Here is a 16,660-nt window from a genome sequence, read left to right on the forward strand (position 1 = left end):
ATTCAGGATAGGAAAGTGATAATAATAAAGTACCTGGTAGTAGTTCTCCAAGGTAATGTATCTAATAATCACGTAGTAGATGACATCCCATGGCTTAGGTAGGGCAACCCACACAAACCCACCACACAATCTCTTCAGTTCCTCCTTGGATTTTTGACCTTAGCTTTCCTCTGCCATTTCTTACCATCCAACAAAAAATCTCCCACCCTTGCAATGCTTACTTTAGAAATTTAAAAGCTCATGCCCTCAATAGTAACTTTTCTATCGTTCCAGGTTTAAAAGATTCACATCGAGATGACCTCATTGTGTTTAACCATGCCCTCCATATAAGGTATAAGGCCTCCCTCCTATAAGTAGACCATCACTGCTTCCTTACTACTAATACATTCCTCCACACCTACTAATTTAATACAGTTGCTAGTGCTCATGTCTTTGCCCAGATCCACAACCAACTCTTCTAATGACATATCCTTGCACTAGGTTTTGTAGTTACAAAATATAATATGCAAGGTGACAATGGAGAAAACAAAAAGGCAATGCATAGTCATCATGAATCCACAATGTTTCCCAAAAAGAAAAAAATCTCCCAACACAATACGTGTGGGTAAACCCTTTCCATTTGCAAATGATAATTGCCAGCTATACCAATTGTGGAAATTAACAAACCTATCTTTATGATCATTACAAGATTGTTTTTTAAATCTTGCCAAATCCCGCCTCTATGTTCTTTTACAAAAGTGATTAGTATTCATGGTAGTTAGGACATAATTGTCATAGATGTTAATCAACATCCAAGAGTCCCAAGAAAACCCTTTACGAAGTGCCACATTCCTGTGACCACGTGTAAAAAAGAAGACCTACCACCTAGTTTGATAATTCACGTTTCATTATTGAAGGTGCACTCCCTTTCCATCACAACATGAGTTAATGATGACAACAAACTAACATCATCTGATTCTGCTAACTGTGTGACACTATGACTAATTTTGGCAAGGTCATCTGCCATACTATTTCCTTCCCTGTATATATGTGCCACATGGATATCGTGATAATATTCCATCATCCTTTGTATTTCATTGATTATGATTTTAATTGGCCAATTGGGTTTTCTCTCTCCCTTAGTGACCTTGATGATTAGCATAGAGTACCCCTCTATGACCAAATTAGTGACTCCCCAAACTCTCACAATTCTCAGACCCTAGAGAAGCACAAGTGCCTCAGTTTTATTATTAGAGCCTCCACAATTGTTACCCGAATAAGTAGCCACCAAAACTCCCATGCTATTTTGAAGGATACCCCTGTAGTCGTGTTGGCCATCAAGGCCAACCCATTGAAATTTAGCTTGATCTAGGACTTGGGGGAGGGGGTGCCAAACTATCTCCTTGCCCAAATTTTGGAATTGTCAAACTATGCCACCATAGGGGCTACACTCCAAGCCAAGGTGCAATTCATATCAATTTCACTCGGGAGATGGGGCGGGGGTGGGGGGGTGGGGTTTCTAGTGCCAGATCCTGTTGCATTATTTTAGTAGCTTGATAACTTATTAAGTCACCCCCAAGCTAGTGGTGGCTTGTTCCTTGAAAATCCTGTTGTTCCTCTCCTTCCAGATTTCCCATGAGACATATGATGGGAGAATAAACCATAGGTTTTAGAGGTAAGGGTAGGTAGCGAGACCATCCTAGTGGACAAATTGCTTCAACTCATCATCCATAAACCAATTGACCCCCCCATATAGCAAGAACCTCACTGTAGACATCCATGGAAAAGGGGTAGTGGGTGCGGAGGTGTGAAATAGATTTAACATCTTCGAGGCATAAAATACAATAGTTGGAAAGTTGGCAACCTTGATGCTGAAGGTTGTCAATAGTGAGGATCGACCCATGTAGAGCAGACCCCCAATATAAGTTTATTTTTGGTAGTATCTAAGGGTTCCAATCATTTTGCCAATCTTCCTATGCCCCTCCCCCGCTAGACTACAAAGATAAGTAGACTTGATAGTGATCTCCCCCTTTTCCAAACCAAGGAGTCCTCAACCGAGATGAGGGGAATACTATAGGTGTGTACGAGATCCTACAAGTTCTGAAGTAAACTCAATTCCCTTAGCCAAATATTTTGGAAAGTAATCCATTGTCTTTCAAGGGTGATAAAGTGTCAAGTTTGAGGGCCATACATTCTAGTGCACATCTCACGCAGAGGAGAAAATTTAGTTTTCCTGAGGGGGTCATCGTGGATCCATTGATCTTCCTAGAAGTCAATTGAATTACCATTCCCCATGATCTAGTAACACACCTTTCTTAGGATCTTTCGGCTGTTAAAAATATTGTTCTAAATCTTAGAACCTTGGGATAGAGCCCGTGCCCATGTAAATTGGTGGGAAGACAATCCCCCAAAGTATTTTTCCATTATATTGTTACTCCAACTGCCCTAGGAATTTACCAGCTTCTAGCCAATTTTGGTTTATAGGGCCTTGTTCAAGTGTCCAATTCTTCTTAAATTCAATCCTCCATGATCTTTAGGTTTGCAAACTTTCTCCTAACTAACCAATCTCATTCTAGCCATTTCTTCAGTTCTGGACCACAGAAAATTACACTGAATTTTCTCAATCATGTCTTTGAATCTGCTTGGAAGTTTGAAAATAGATAGGAAATACACTGGGATGCCTTGTAGGGAGGCTAAGTGTTTGGGAGGGTCACTTCCTAGCATCCAAGGATACCCATAACCCTTTCTCACAAACTATTACAAGTGTCAAAAAAAAAAAAAATTACTTTTTTGGTAGTTTATATATTGGCTAGAGACTAATGCATACCTATTTAGGGTGGTTTTCCATTCTATGGCTTCATGGATGGAGGATATGCCAAATAGGAAAGTATCATCCACAAACTACTGTAAGACTTGACGGAGGCACTGTGATGCACACTTGATGCCCTTAATTATGCTAGAAATAGATAAAGAGACTAGATTTTTTCTTAATACTTTCGCAACAAAAATAAAGAGATAGGGGGTCACCTTGACAAAGGCTTTGAGAGGAAGAGAAGAAGTTTCCCAGGGCATCATTAACAAACACTGAGAAAGTAACTGAAGTCACAACATTCTTTATAATTTTTAGAACCTTCTCATTAAAGCCAAGTTTGATAAGAATAACAAACAAGAAGTCATGTCTAACCTTATCATAGGCTTTAGATATATCTAGTTTAATTGCTATACCTGGGTTTTTAGATTTATCCATAGAATGTATCACCTCGTGGGTGGTTATGACTTCTTATAGACTCTCCATAGAATGTATCTCTAGCGGAATCAGTTTTCCCCGCTTCTTACAGACCCTCGATCTGCATTCCAATCATTTGTATGGAAGCATTTTTGATTCTATTGGCAACTTGACTGATTTGACCACTTTTAAATTATATACAAAAAAAAAAAAAGAAAAAAAAAAAAAAAAAAAAAAAAAAAAACTATTTATAAAAATACATACAAGTCAAATATATATGGCTACTAGATCTCTTCCCCTAGACAACCAAGTCAAATATTATCAACATTAGAAATACGTACATAATGAAAGAATTAACTTTGTATTTTTTAATTTAAAAAAAAAAAAAAAAAAAACATATTTATAAAAATATATACAAGTCAAATATACATGACTACTAGATCTCTTCCCCTAGACAACCAAATCAAAGATTATGAACATTAGAAATACACACATGATGAAAGAGTAACTTTAAACTTTTAAATTATTACATTTTATTCTTTCTTTCTCGAAGATGAGGTGGAGGTGAGCTGGAGATGTAGGCATTCAATTTATTTTAATGTGGACTGGGTCAATTCAACTCATCGTGCTCATAGTGCCAAACGAAATGAAAAAATATATGAGATCTTTCAATTCACACTCCACCGTCTATTCAGCTCATCGTGCTCATCGCATCATAGGAGAGGACTAAATATATAACAATTTCCATTCATCCTACCGAACCAAATTAGTAGGTAAAGGGAAGTCAACAAAATACATAAAATACAAAGTTTTATATCTACTACACTGCAACAAGGAACACAAATATATTAAACCACAAACTTTGGAAATGGACTAGAATCTTCCTCTTTTTATACAAATTTAGAGAATTCTGAGGTTGCTATACTCACATTCAACATTCAACCAAGTTTAGAGTTACATTACTATTCAACTCTCTTGTCTAAATCCGTTGCCCAAGTTCGTAAGAAATCGGAGATGGCTTCAGGCCTTGCTATTGCAGTTGCCCAAGGCGTGGTTGGAGAGCTTGGCAACCTTGCGGTGCAACAAGCGTTGAATGAGGCTTCGCTGCTGTTCTACTTCAGAGAGGACTTCAAATGGCTGTAGAAGAAATTCAGCCTTTTATCTGCTGCTCTACAAGATTCGGATGACCGAAATGTGAGGAAAGTCTTTGTGAAATCATGGTTGGAAGATGTGAGAGATATTGCTTTCGATGCACAAGATATTATTGATGAGTGTGGCGTTGAGCACTTGTATAGAAATACCAACCAAGTGTGTGTGCTCGGTTGTGGTCAGTTGATCTTCAAGCATAAAATGGGAAAGAGGATTAAAAATCTCAAAGATAGGGTTAAATCTTTAATTCAGGATGGACATGAGCTGAATCTATTTCATGAGTTGCCTCGTTTAGATCAGCCCTCAACAAGTGGTACATCAGAATTAAGAGGAGCCCATTTGAGAAGAGGAGGTGCAATCTTGGAGGCAGATGTACGATCAATGGGTATGGAGGAGAAGGCGGAGGAAGTAGTGAGATTGTTGGAGCAGGATGAAGTCGGCGTTGTTGCCGTTGTGGGTATGGGCGGGTTGGGAAAATCATTCCTTGTCCAGAGTGTCTACAACGGAAATAAAGGAAGGTATGAGCATTCTGCCTGGATGTTGGATTTCTGTATCACAGACTTGTACGGTTAAAACTTTACAATATGACCTTGCCAAGCAGATTAATTTGGAAATCGATGGTAATATAAGCGAGGTGCTAGTAGCTGATTTGATTCATGGGCATTTAGTGGGTAGGAGGTGCTTGATTGTTTTAGATGATGTGTGGAGAGGTAGTGTAGAAGGTAACATCAGACAAAGGCTTGGTCTTCCTACTGCCCATAACAGTCGATGTGAAATTGTGGTTACCACCAGAAGCAGAGATGTTGCTAGAGACATTAGAGCTCATATCTATGTTATGCAACATCTCTCAGAGGAGGAGAGTTGGAAGTTGTTTTGCCTCTTTGCTTTCTCTTATACTGAGGAAAATAGGCCACCCAAGTACCTGGTTGATTTGGCTCATCAAATTATAGACAAATGTGGGGGGTTGCTGTCATGTCTCCTATTCAAATAATTAAAAAAAAAAAAAATTTTGTTAAGGCAGGCAGGCTCCAAAAAGGTGAAATTTTGGAAAAAGGGGCTAATCTTTGGAAACCAATGGACTAATAAATAAAAATTACTATTAAATTATATTTTATTAACCCCTCTTGGACGTGAGTTAGGGTTATGCCCTCTTTAAAAGGGGTTTGGAGGCATTTTGGACTCATTCTACATCTTGATTCTTGCTAATTTTCTTGCTGTTCTTCAGAGGCTGCCAAACCTGTGGAGAAGGAGACCCAAGAATGAGAGTTTGCAGGTTTCTAGAAAGGCTAAGGATGGGAGTTTGAAGCCATTCCATGTGCATGCTCATACAGAGTTTGCCTTTGTGTTGAATAGTGCCGATTTGGGTGTTTTCGGGGTTGTTTTTGGTTTGAGTTTGGATTTTCAGTTGAGTGTTTCATATCAGTTTGGTTTGCTGCTGTATTTCAGACTTTATGATGTTAAAATAGAGCTGAATATATGTATTGGGTTGTGATTAAACTTCTGAGATAGTTTATGAGTGTTTTGTGGTGTTTCCGGACATTTTTGTGTTAATTTGGGGAGCCCGATTGAGCATAGTTTTGCCCTAGATTTGTGAGCTGTTGTGTAAAGGCTATACAAATCTGAAAATGTCATTTTGTAGGCTGTTATGCTGCTGAAATTTCTGTAAAAATGTCTATTTTCAGATTTATTAATAATTTGTGAAGTTGTGAAGTTTTTGGCACTAATTTGGACATACCCGATTTGGGTTTTATTGAAAAATTGGCAGATCTTTGTAATATTGGTTGTTTGATTTTAAAGTTCTGATTTGAGGCTGGAAATATCATAAAAAATCAGTAAAGGGACATTTCAGTGGTATCAGAGCCGTGATCTTGCCAGCCTGAGGGTTTGTAGAAGTTGCATGTCAGTTTTAACAACTACCCAGATCTTGCATGTCAAGTTTTGATAACTACCCAGATCTTGCATGTCATATTTTATGATTGCATGCAACTAAGTGAAAGAGAAAAAAGATATTTGCAGCGAGAAAAGAATAAATTTTTTTTGATCAAACCCCCAGTTGAAAGCAAAAGTACAAAATCCAAGGAAGAAAAAAGTATGGCTGATCCAGATGAGATGGCAAAGAAATTCTTCCAAGACATCCAAAATACTCAGAAGCAAACAGTGGATGGTTTGGCGAAAACTAGAGAGGCTTTGCGAATATTGACAGAAAAATTACAAGGAATTTCATCTATTAATGAGAAAGGGAGCACTTCAGAGGAGCCAAGAAATGGGAGATCCACACCATCTAAATCAACCAAATCTATTTTCTTGCCTGCAGATGAGCCACCAGTACCAAATCCAGCCATTAATCCAGTGGAAGAGGTTACAGGTAATTTGATTACATTAAGAGCTACTTACAATGGCTTAGATGATGACTTTCGTAGTTCAGTTCCTTTTAGAGAATATGTGGATATGATGAACGCTTTGATGCCCAAGAAAGAGAACAGGAGGGAGTATGACACAAGTGGAAGAGAGCTCAAAAATAAAATAAGCAAGTTTATAGCACCTACTTTTGATGGAACAAATAAAATTTTAGCTAGAGCATGGCTACAAAAATTACAAACTTTCTTCACACTTAACCCCATGAAAGAGAGTGATACTATTCAATTTGCAAGTCTACACTTGGAAGATGCAGCTTATGAATGGTGGTATCATGGAATGACTACTCAAGGTCACGATCAGGTAACTACATTTGAAGATTTCAGTCAAAGAGTGATAGATAGATTTGACCTCAAGGATGATGAAGAGTACTTTAAAGAATTGTCAAAGTTGAAGCAAACCAAATCAGTTAATGAGTATATAGAAGAATTTCAAAAAGTGGCTGTTATGATACCTGATATGAGTGAAAAGAGGATCATTTATCTTTTTTTTGATGGTTTAGAAGATTCTGTTAAGGGTTTGGTTAAGGCTTTCTCACCCTCAACCTTACAGGAAGCTATCAAAAGAAGCTTGCAACTTGAAACTTGCGTGCCTATGAAATCAATCACTAATCAAAAACCCCCAAATCTTTGGCAACATAAGGAAAATTTTCAGAAAAACACTTTCCCAACACTACCACCAAAAGATGTGACAAATGTGACAAAAAAGAAGGTAGATGAAGAGACTAGGAGTGAATTACGAAGGAAAAAGCTTTGTTTTACTTGTAGAGAACCATGGGTTCCAGGACACAGATGTTTGGGGAAAGGTCAAGTGCACTATATTGAAGTTGCTTCAGAATCTGATTCAGATGAGCATGAGGAATTTCATGATACTAAGGAGGAGGTAGAAGAAGAGAAAGTAAAAAAAATTAGCAAGGATGGCACTTTAGCAGCATTATCAGGAGTCCCAAGATACCATCCCTTCCTAATTCGAGGGGTACTAGCAGGGCAAAGGTTGACTGTTCTTCTTGATAGTGGGGCAACTCACAATTTTATTGATGAGGGATTTGTCATGAAAAGAGGGCTTAAAGCAGAAGATTTTGAGGGATTCAATGTTACTGTAGCTGATGGATTCACTATGCCTTGCACACGGGTGGTGAAACAACTCAAGATGACCTTAGGAGATTATGAGTTATGTGATGACTTCTATGTGGTTGGTATTGGGGAGACAGATCTTGTATTGGGTGTTCAATGGTTGCACTCTATCGGAAGCTATTACATGAACCATCAAACTATGGAGTTTAAATTTCATTCCAATGGGAAAGAAGTCATATTGAGAGGGTTATCGAATGGAGCACCTAAGGCGATCTCTGCAAAGAGGATGGAGAGGACTTTTCGAAGAGGACAAGTAACATGGGCAGCAGGAGTCATAATCCAACCAACAAGCTCTCCAAAGAATCAAGGTAATTTCCATTTTGAAATTCAAAATATTCTTGATAAGCATAGTATAGTTTTCAATGATTTGCCTCCAAGATTACCACTAGATAGAGGTTTTGAGCATGTTATAGAGTTAGAACAGGGTGCCAAACCAGTTATAACAACCCCATACCGCCATCCAAGAGGTTATAAGGAAGAAATTGAAAAAACTATTAAAGAACTCCTGGACATGGGATTCATAAGGCCTAGCTCTAGTCCATTTGCATCATCTATGGTACTTGTCAAGAAAAAGATGGTACAATGAGAATGTGTATAGACTACAGGGCTCTAAACAAGAAGACCATAAAAAATAGGTATCCCATACCACGCATAGATGAAGTCATTGATGAGTTACATGGTGCTGTATACTTATCAAAAATTGACTTAAGATCAGGCTACCATCAAATCCGAATGAGGAGTGAAGATGTGGAAAAGACTGCTTTCAGATGTCACTATGGGCACTTTGAATTTGTTGTTATGCCATTTGGACTCACTAATGCACCTGCAACATTCCAATCTTGTATGAATAAGGTATTCAGTCAGCATCTTCGAAAATTTGTTTTGGTATTTTTTGATGATATCTTGATATACAGTAAAACATGGGAAGAGCATCTAAAGCACATAGACACTGTTTTGGGAATCTTGGAGCAGCAATCCTTCTATGCTAAGCTATCTAAATGTGAGTTTGGTTTGACAGAGATCCTATATTTGGGACATATTATAAGCTCTAAAGGAGTATAGGTTGATCAACAAAAAATCTAGGCAATTTTGGATTGGCCTCCACCCACTAATCTTACACAGTTGAGAGGTTTCTTCGGGTTGTGTAGCTACTATAGGAGATTTGCCAAGGGATTTTCTCAGCTTGCTGCCCCCTTGACTGATTTGACAAAGAAAGGAGCTTTTTTTTGGACAGAAGAGGCACAAAAAACATTTGATAAGCTTAAGGAGGTAATGAGTTCATGCCCTGTGCTTGCAATTCCAGATTTCTCTTTACCTTTTGTTGTTGAATGTGATGCTTCGGGAGAAGGTATAGGGGCTGTCCTAACTCAAAGGGGACATCCAATAGCATTTGAGAGTCGAAAATTAAATCAATCAGAGAAAGGGTACTCCATCTATGATAAGGAAATGTTGGCAATCATGCATGCACTTCATAAGTTTAGACAATATTTGGTATGTGAGAGATTCATTGTAAAGACAGACTATAATAGCCTCAGGTTCTTCTTGAACCAAAGGGATTTGAATGATCGTCAACAAAAATGGGTAAGCAAATTGCAAGCTTATGATTTTGATATTGAATACATGAAAGGAAAGAATAATGTGGTTGCTGATGCTCTCTCAAGAAAGCCCACTTTGTGTTCCTTATCATCTATCTCTGCTAATTGGAAAGTCTCCATAATTTTAGAGTATGCTAAAGATTCATTTGCCACCAAGATTTTGGATAAGTTAGTGGATGATAACAGGTACAAGGTTGTTGATGAATTGATTTATTACAAGAACAGGATCTTCTTAGTGCCAGGGTCAAAAACTAAGGAGAGGATATTGAGGGCCTTTCATGAAACACCTTTGGTTGGTCACCAGGGATACTTCAAGACATACAGGCAAATTCGAGAGCGGTTTTCATGGAAGGGTATGAAGGAGGATGTCCTTAAACACATTAAAAAATGTATGGTATGCCAACAAAGCAAGAGTGAGCAAAATTTTCCTGCAAGGTTGTTGCAGCCACTTCCTATTCCCGAACAAAAATGGGAAAGTATTTTCATGGATTTCATCACTGGGTTGCCCAAAGTTCAAGGTAAGGATTGCATATATGTGGTGGTAGATAGACTAACTAAGTATGCACATTTCTTTCCTATCACATCTGATTTCAAGGCATCACAAGTGGCCGAATTGTTCTTCAAAGAAATTTTTAGATTACATGGTTTGCCTAGAAACATTGTTAGTGACCGGGACAGTAGATTCCTCAGCTCTTTTTGGAAGGAGCTCTTTCATTTGGCAGGAACTGAACTCACTCCCAGTACTAGCTATCACCCTCAAACAGATGGACAAACAGAGATAGTTAATAAATGGATAGAAGGATATTTGAGGAACTATGTTTCAAATCAACAACATGCTTGGGTGAAATGGTTACACTTAGGGGAGTATTGTTACAATACATCTCATCACATGTCTATTGGTATGCCTCCTTTTCATGCTCTTTATGGTTATGATTCCCTTTCCTTTGTTGATCTAATACTTTCCGATAGCAGAGTACCCGCAGCAAGTGATTTCATCAAGCAAAGTCAAGACATAATAAGGTCCCTCAAGGATAATCTACAACATGCACAAAACCAACAAAAGATATATGCTTGACAGGAAAAGGATTGAAAGATCTTTTGAGGTGGGAGATTTGGTATTTGTTAGGTTGCAGCCATATAAGCAAAGCACCTTGAAGAGAAGTGGGGCAGAGAAACTCAAGCCAAAGTTCTATGGGCCTTATAAAATCATCAAGAAGGTAGGAGAGGTAGCTTATGAATTGAAGCTCCCACCAAACAGCAAAATACATAATATTTTTCATGTATCTTGCTTAAAGAAGGTTCTAGGCCAGCAAACCATAGTATCTATAGAATTACCACCTCTTGATGATGAAGGGAAATTAGTTTTGATACCAGAAGAGATTTTTGATACAAAAGAGAAAAGGTTGAGAAATAGGAGCATCATAGAGCATTTGGTCAAATGGAAAGGATTACCACTAGAGGATGCAACTTGGGAAGGAGCACATATTCTTGAGAATTCCAACCTTCATTGCCTGAGGACAAGCAATATTTGGGAGGGGAGGACTTGTCATGTCCCCTATTCAAATAATTAAAAAAAAAAAAAACTTTGTTAAGACAGGCAGGCTCCAAAAAGGTGAAATTTCGAAAAAAGGGGCTAATATTTGGAAATCAATGGATTAATAAATAAAAATTATTATTAAATTATATTTTATTAGCCCCTCTTGGACGTGAGTTAGGGTTATGCCCTCTTTAAAAGGGGTTTGGAGGCATTTTGAGCTCATTCTACATCTTGATTCTTGCTAATTTTCTTGTTGTTCTTCAGAGGCTGCCAAACCTGTGGAGAAGGAGACCCAAGAACGGGAGTTTGTAGATTTCTAAGAAGGCTAAAGACGGGAGTTTGAAGCCATTCCATGTGCATGCTCATACAGAGTTTGCCTTTGTGCTGAATAGTGCCGATTTGGGTGTTTTCGGAGTTGTTTTTGGTTTGAGTTTGGGTTTTCAGTTGAGTGTTTCATATCAGTTTGGTTTGCTGCTGTATTTCAGACTTTATGATGTTAAAATAGAGCTGAATATATGTATTGAGTCATGATTAAACTTCTGAGATAGTTTATGAGTGTTTTGTGATATTTTCGGGCATTTTTGTGTTAATTTCGAGAGCCCGATTGAACATAGTTTTGCCTTACATTTGTGAGCTGTTGTGTAAAGGCTATACAAATCTAAAAATGTCATTTTGTAGGCTGTTATGCTGCTGAAATTTCTGTAAAAATGTCCATTTTCAAATTTATTAATAATTTGTGAAGTTGTGAAATTTTTGGCACTAATTTGGACATACCCCATTTGGATTTTATTGAGAAATTGGCAGATCTTTGTAATATTGGTTGTTTGATTTTAAAGTTCTGATTTGAGACTGAAAATATCATAAAAAATCAGTAAAAGGACATTTTAGTTGCCACTGACTGTCAAGAGAGTTGCAGCATCAATGTCAAGCTCTGTGGTCTTAGGGTACTGGGAGTCGAAACTGAGACGACTAAAAGATATAGTACGGGCAGAGGATTCCACGATGCGAATCCTCAAGCTTAGTTATGACTCTCCCTCGCACCTCAAATCCTGTTTTGCTTCCTTTTCTTTCTTACCCGAGGACACACAGATATGTTTTTATAGGAACGTGGACCCCAAATGTATATATCAAGACTCTCTGATATATTTTTGGATAGCGGAAGGTTTCATTCTACAAGAAAATGAGAAAGAACAGTGGGACATGGGCTTGGATTACTTGCACCAACTTGTTAGTCTCTGTTTGGTGGAAGTAAAAGCAGTTGATGCCCGTTACAACATGCATGACTTGTTGCATGATCTGGCCATTAATATAAGTAAAGAACACAAGTGTGCATTCCATCTTCCCTTACAAGAAACAAGCTGCCGCTGGTTACTATTGTGTAAGAAAGGCATGACCAACGATGCAGTTTCGGAAATACCTGTTCATCGTCATCAATTTCTTCGCACTCTTTCACTATTTCAGAATCCAGATATCAAAGCTATTCCAGAACACTTGTTTGATTATCTGAAATTACTCCGGGTACTCGACCTCAGCTGCACTTCCATCTCTGCGCTGCCGTCATGTGTTGGGAAATTGAAGCTTCTCAAGCTTTTGAATTTGTCCCAAATAAGGATCACGGAGTTGCCCGACTGTGTGAGAAGACTCAAGTCTCTTCAGTATCTTGACATTTCTGGATGCACTGCCATGCAACGAGTACCTCGCTGGATAGGTGAGATCACAACTCTTTCCCATCTCGATATAAGAAGTTGTTCAGAAGAAGCTTACAGTCACATGCCCAGGGGAATATCAATGCTCCGGAGTCTAAGAACTCTGAGATCAGATGAAATCCCAGTCTCTACTGTGGAGAATGAATTCTTGAATGTTAAAGACGTCGGCAATTTAATCAGTCTTCAGGAAATGGCGATCTCTTTAGAAGATGTGGGTGGGTTGAGTTGCGTAGAAAATGGTATACTTGAGCGGCTGGTGAAAATGAGAATACTTGCAGTAAGGAATAATACTTCAGCAACGGAAAATTACAATATACTTCCAGCGTTCCCTGCGAAGATGAGTGTCATGAAAGATCTCCGAGAGCTTTCTCTTACCCGTTTCTCAGTGCCCAGTTGGACATGTGGTATGCGAAATCTTGCGGGTTTACTATTAAGCGAGTGTTGTGATTACCCATCGCTCCAAACTATGTCCAACCTGCAAAGATTGGCTTTGAAAGGTGATTGGAGAAGCAGTGAATTGCCAAAGAGGTTTGGCGAGCGTGGGGGATTTCCTAAGCTTGTTAGGCTCTTTATTATCAACTTCTATCACTTGGAGGAGTTGCCGGTACTGGAGGAAGGCGAAATGCAACTTCTGGAATGTAGGAGGTGGATGGAGTGGATCAAAGGCAAACATGAATGTAATGATAAATATTCAAATCAATAAGCAAAACACAAAGACATCAAGCTGTACTACAGCACTTAATACATAACTAAAATCTATTACAAATCTTTAGAATGCTACAACATCCTATCCACTCACGATCCACAATGAGAAACCCAAAATGGGCTCAGCTGATCACAGGCCCAACTTATTCTATTTATAAGAAAATACATATTAAATGTTGTAGCAAAGAGTTGGCAATACAATTAATGCTAGACGGTGAAGCTGGTGTGTTGGCCGGTGCTTGGACGACTGCACATGGAAAATGAGTGGTCTGTTTGTCTGTAGTTTTTGACAGCAGGTAGGTGGAGAAATTACTCCACCAACACTCCCCCTTAATTTCTTCCACTAATGCTATTGCATTTATATTGTTTTCCCTTGTCATAATTACTTCGGATTTTACAACTTACCCCTAACCAATGTAAATGGTTTCTAGCTGACCAAAAAACTTTTCATTTGAATGGTTTCTGCTAACAACGAACCTCACATAATAGTGTTTACAATAGACCACCAAACATTACAAATGGTTTCAGATTACCACTAACTCACATGATGTGGAAACATTGCAAATGGTTTCAGATTACAAAAAAATCACATGATGGGAAAATTATCCTCACTTTGGCTTTTCTCCTTCTTGACCTGCATCAAACTAATTATTGAGTCCATATAAAAAGAAATTCATCTACTGAGATACATGGGTGCCTAGCCGCTGTACTCGCTAGTTCTATAGGAATCTTTTTCACATACATGGTTCACCAATACATTTAATCAAACTCTAGGGTGTCAAGTACAACACATAATACACCCCTTACAATAACTCATTAACAAATATTCACTAATTCAATTTTCATCACTTGGGTGGTGGATATCAATGCAACCAACTCCTATTACATGACCACTATCAAAAACATCATATCCTTCACAATTAGACAAACAAATTCTCACTTCCAATCTCAACACTTTTATCCAATCAACACACACACAGACCTTTAAATCATGACAACCAACTCCCAGCAATCCAACCTACTTTCACTTACAGTCAACCAAAACTAACTTCAATAACTATTCAATAACATCAAACATAGATATAATAAACATTTCCATGATCAATATCTTCCATGCCATGTGTATGCATTCTCTGGCATTCCCGCTTGTATAGATATGCTCCTCATGCTTCTAATCTATGAATGACAATGTCACACAAGGCTATCTCAAACACACTTCAACTTTGGCTTCCTTCTTTCATGGCTTCTTTGTTTCTCATAATAGTCTCTTGATTTGTTGATCTCTTTATTCTTGTAAAAGATAACTTCAAATGCCATTGCCTATTGGGCCACGATGCCACAACACTCTTCACCAATTCTAAACTCATCAACCTCTCCATAATCTCTAAGATCATCTCCCATTAGCTCTAATACCACTTGAAGGAGGTGGATGGAGTGGATCAAAGACAAACATGAATGCAATGATAAATATTCAAATCAATAAGCAAAACACAAAGACATCAAGGTGTGCTACAACACTTAATACATAACTAAAATCTATTACAAATCCTTATAATGCTATAGCATCCTATCCACTCATGATCCACAATGAGAAACCCAAAATGAGCTTTGCTAATCATAGGCCCAACTTATTCTATTTATAAGAAAATACATATTAAATGTTGTAGCAAAGAGTTGGCAATACAATTAATGCTGGATGGTGAGGCTAGTGTGTTGGCCGATGCTTGGACAACTACACATGGAAAATGAGTGGTCTATTTGTCTACAGTTGTTGACAATAGGTAGGTGGAGAAATTACTCCACCAACATGGAAGGACTATGGATAAACAAATGTCCATGGGTGAAGAAAATTCTAGAGGGATTGGAGCAGTTGAGAAAACTAAGGCCGATAGAGGTGGTTTAGGCGAGTGGTGAGCTAGAGAAGAGGTTGGAGGAAGGCGGGGAAGATTGGAATAAAATCAAAGCTAATAATCCTTAGATTCTAATAAAGCTCATTAAACCTATTTGAGATATGATATAATTATATTAGATATTTTATTCAAGAATTTTATTTCAAAAAATCTATACCAACTAATTCAGAATTCTTTTGGTTTTGGTTTAAACAATTATAACTAATCGGTAAATATTGATTTTTTTATTTATAGATATTTCATTGACTAACTAATTCAATGTTCTTTTGACTTTTATCTTTTAAAATGATTATAACTAGATATAACTTCAAAATTCTTTTGGTTTTGGTTTAAATAATTTAACTAATTCATAAATATAGATTTTTAAAAAAAGATATTTCATTGACTAATTAATTTAGTATTCTTTTGACTTTTATATTTTAAAATTATAACTAGCTATTAGGTTTAGAATTCCTTATTTAAGAGTTGTGCATGCTTGGTTTATTTAGTAGACAAATTAATGGCATGTAGCAGGTTGTCATTTACCTTTGATTTTTCAATAATAAATTGCAATCTTAGATTTTTGTCTTTTTTTTTTTTTTTTCCCATTTGGATTATATGTTGATAAAGGTGGCTGCTTTTACTATTGTTGTTTATGTTAGACAAAAGCTATTAAAAAATAACAATGATTTTTGTCTGATTTTTTTTCCCATTTGGATTGTATGTTGATAAAGATTATTTCTTTTACCATTGTTTTTTATGTTAGGTAGAAGCTATTAAAAAATAACAATGTACTTGATGTATATCATTTCCTTACTGATTAGCACTACAATTCAATTATTTTAGTAATGGAGTGACTTGCTCTAAGAGTTTGGTAGTGGTAGGTAGTATAATGTGCAACTTTATTATTACTTATGCATTGCAATGATATATTTTTGTTTGTTTTTTTTCTTCATTTGAATTGTATGTTGATAAAGATGATTTCTCTTACCATTGTTTATGTTAGGCAGGAACTATTAAAAAACAACAGTGCACTTGACATATATCATTTTCTTACTAGTTTAGCATTACAATTCATTTGTTTTAGTAATGGAGTGGCTTGCTTTAAGAGTCGGGTAGTGGTAGGCAGTATCATGTGCAACTTTATTATTACTTATACATTGCAATCTTAGATTTTTGTCCTTATTTTTTTTTCCATTTGGATTGTATGTTGATAAAGAGAATTGCTTTTACCATTGTTGTTTATGTTAGGTAGAAGCTATTAAGAAAACTACAATGTACTAATCTATATATCCTTATCTGACTAATCAAATAAAAGAAACATTT

General features: G+C 37.2%; 1 pseudogene; it reads left to right on the plus strand.

The window, feature by feature from the left end:
* The first annotated feature begins 4,154 nt into the window (after positions 1 to 4,154).
* Positions 4,155 to 15,423, plus strand: LOC149579854 (putative disease resistance protein RGA3; annotated as a pseudogene).
* Positions 15,424 to 16,660: the final 1,237 nt, after the last annotated feature.

Source organism: Cupressus sempervirens, chromosome 1 (assembly GCF_028749045.1).
Source record: "Cupressus sempervirens isolate cs-2001-9-10 chromosome 1, ASM2874904v1, whole genome shotgun sequence".
In the NCBI taxonomy this organism is placed as follows: Eukaryota; Viridiplantae; Streptophyta; class Pinopsida; order Cupressales; family Cupressaceae; genus Cupressus; species Cupressus sempervirens.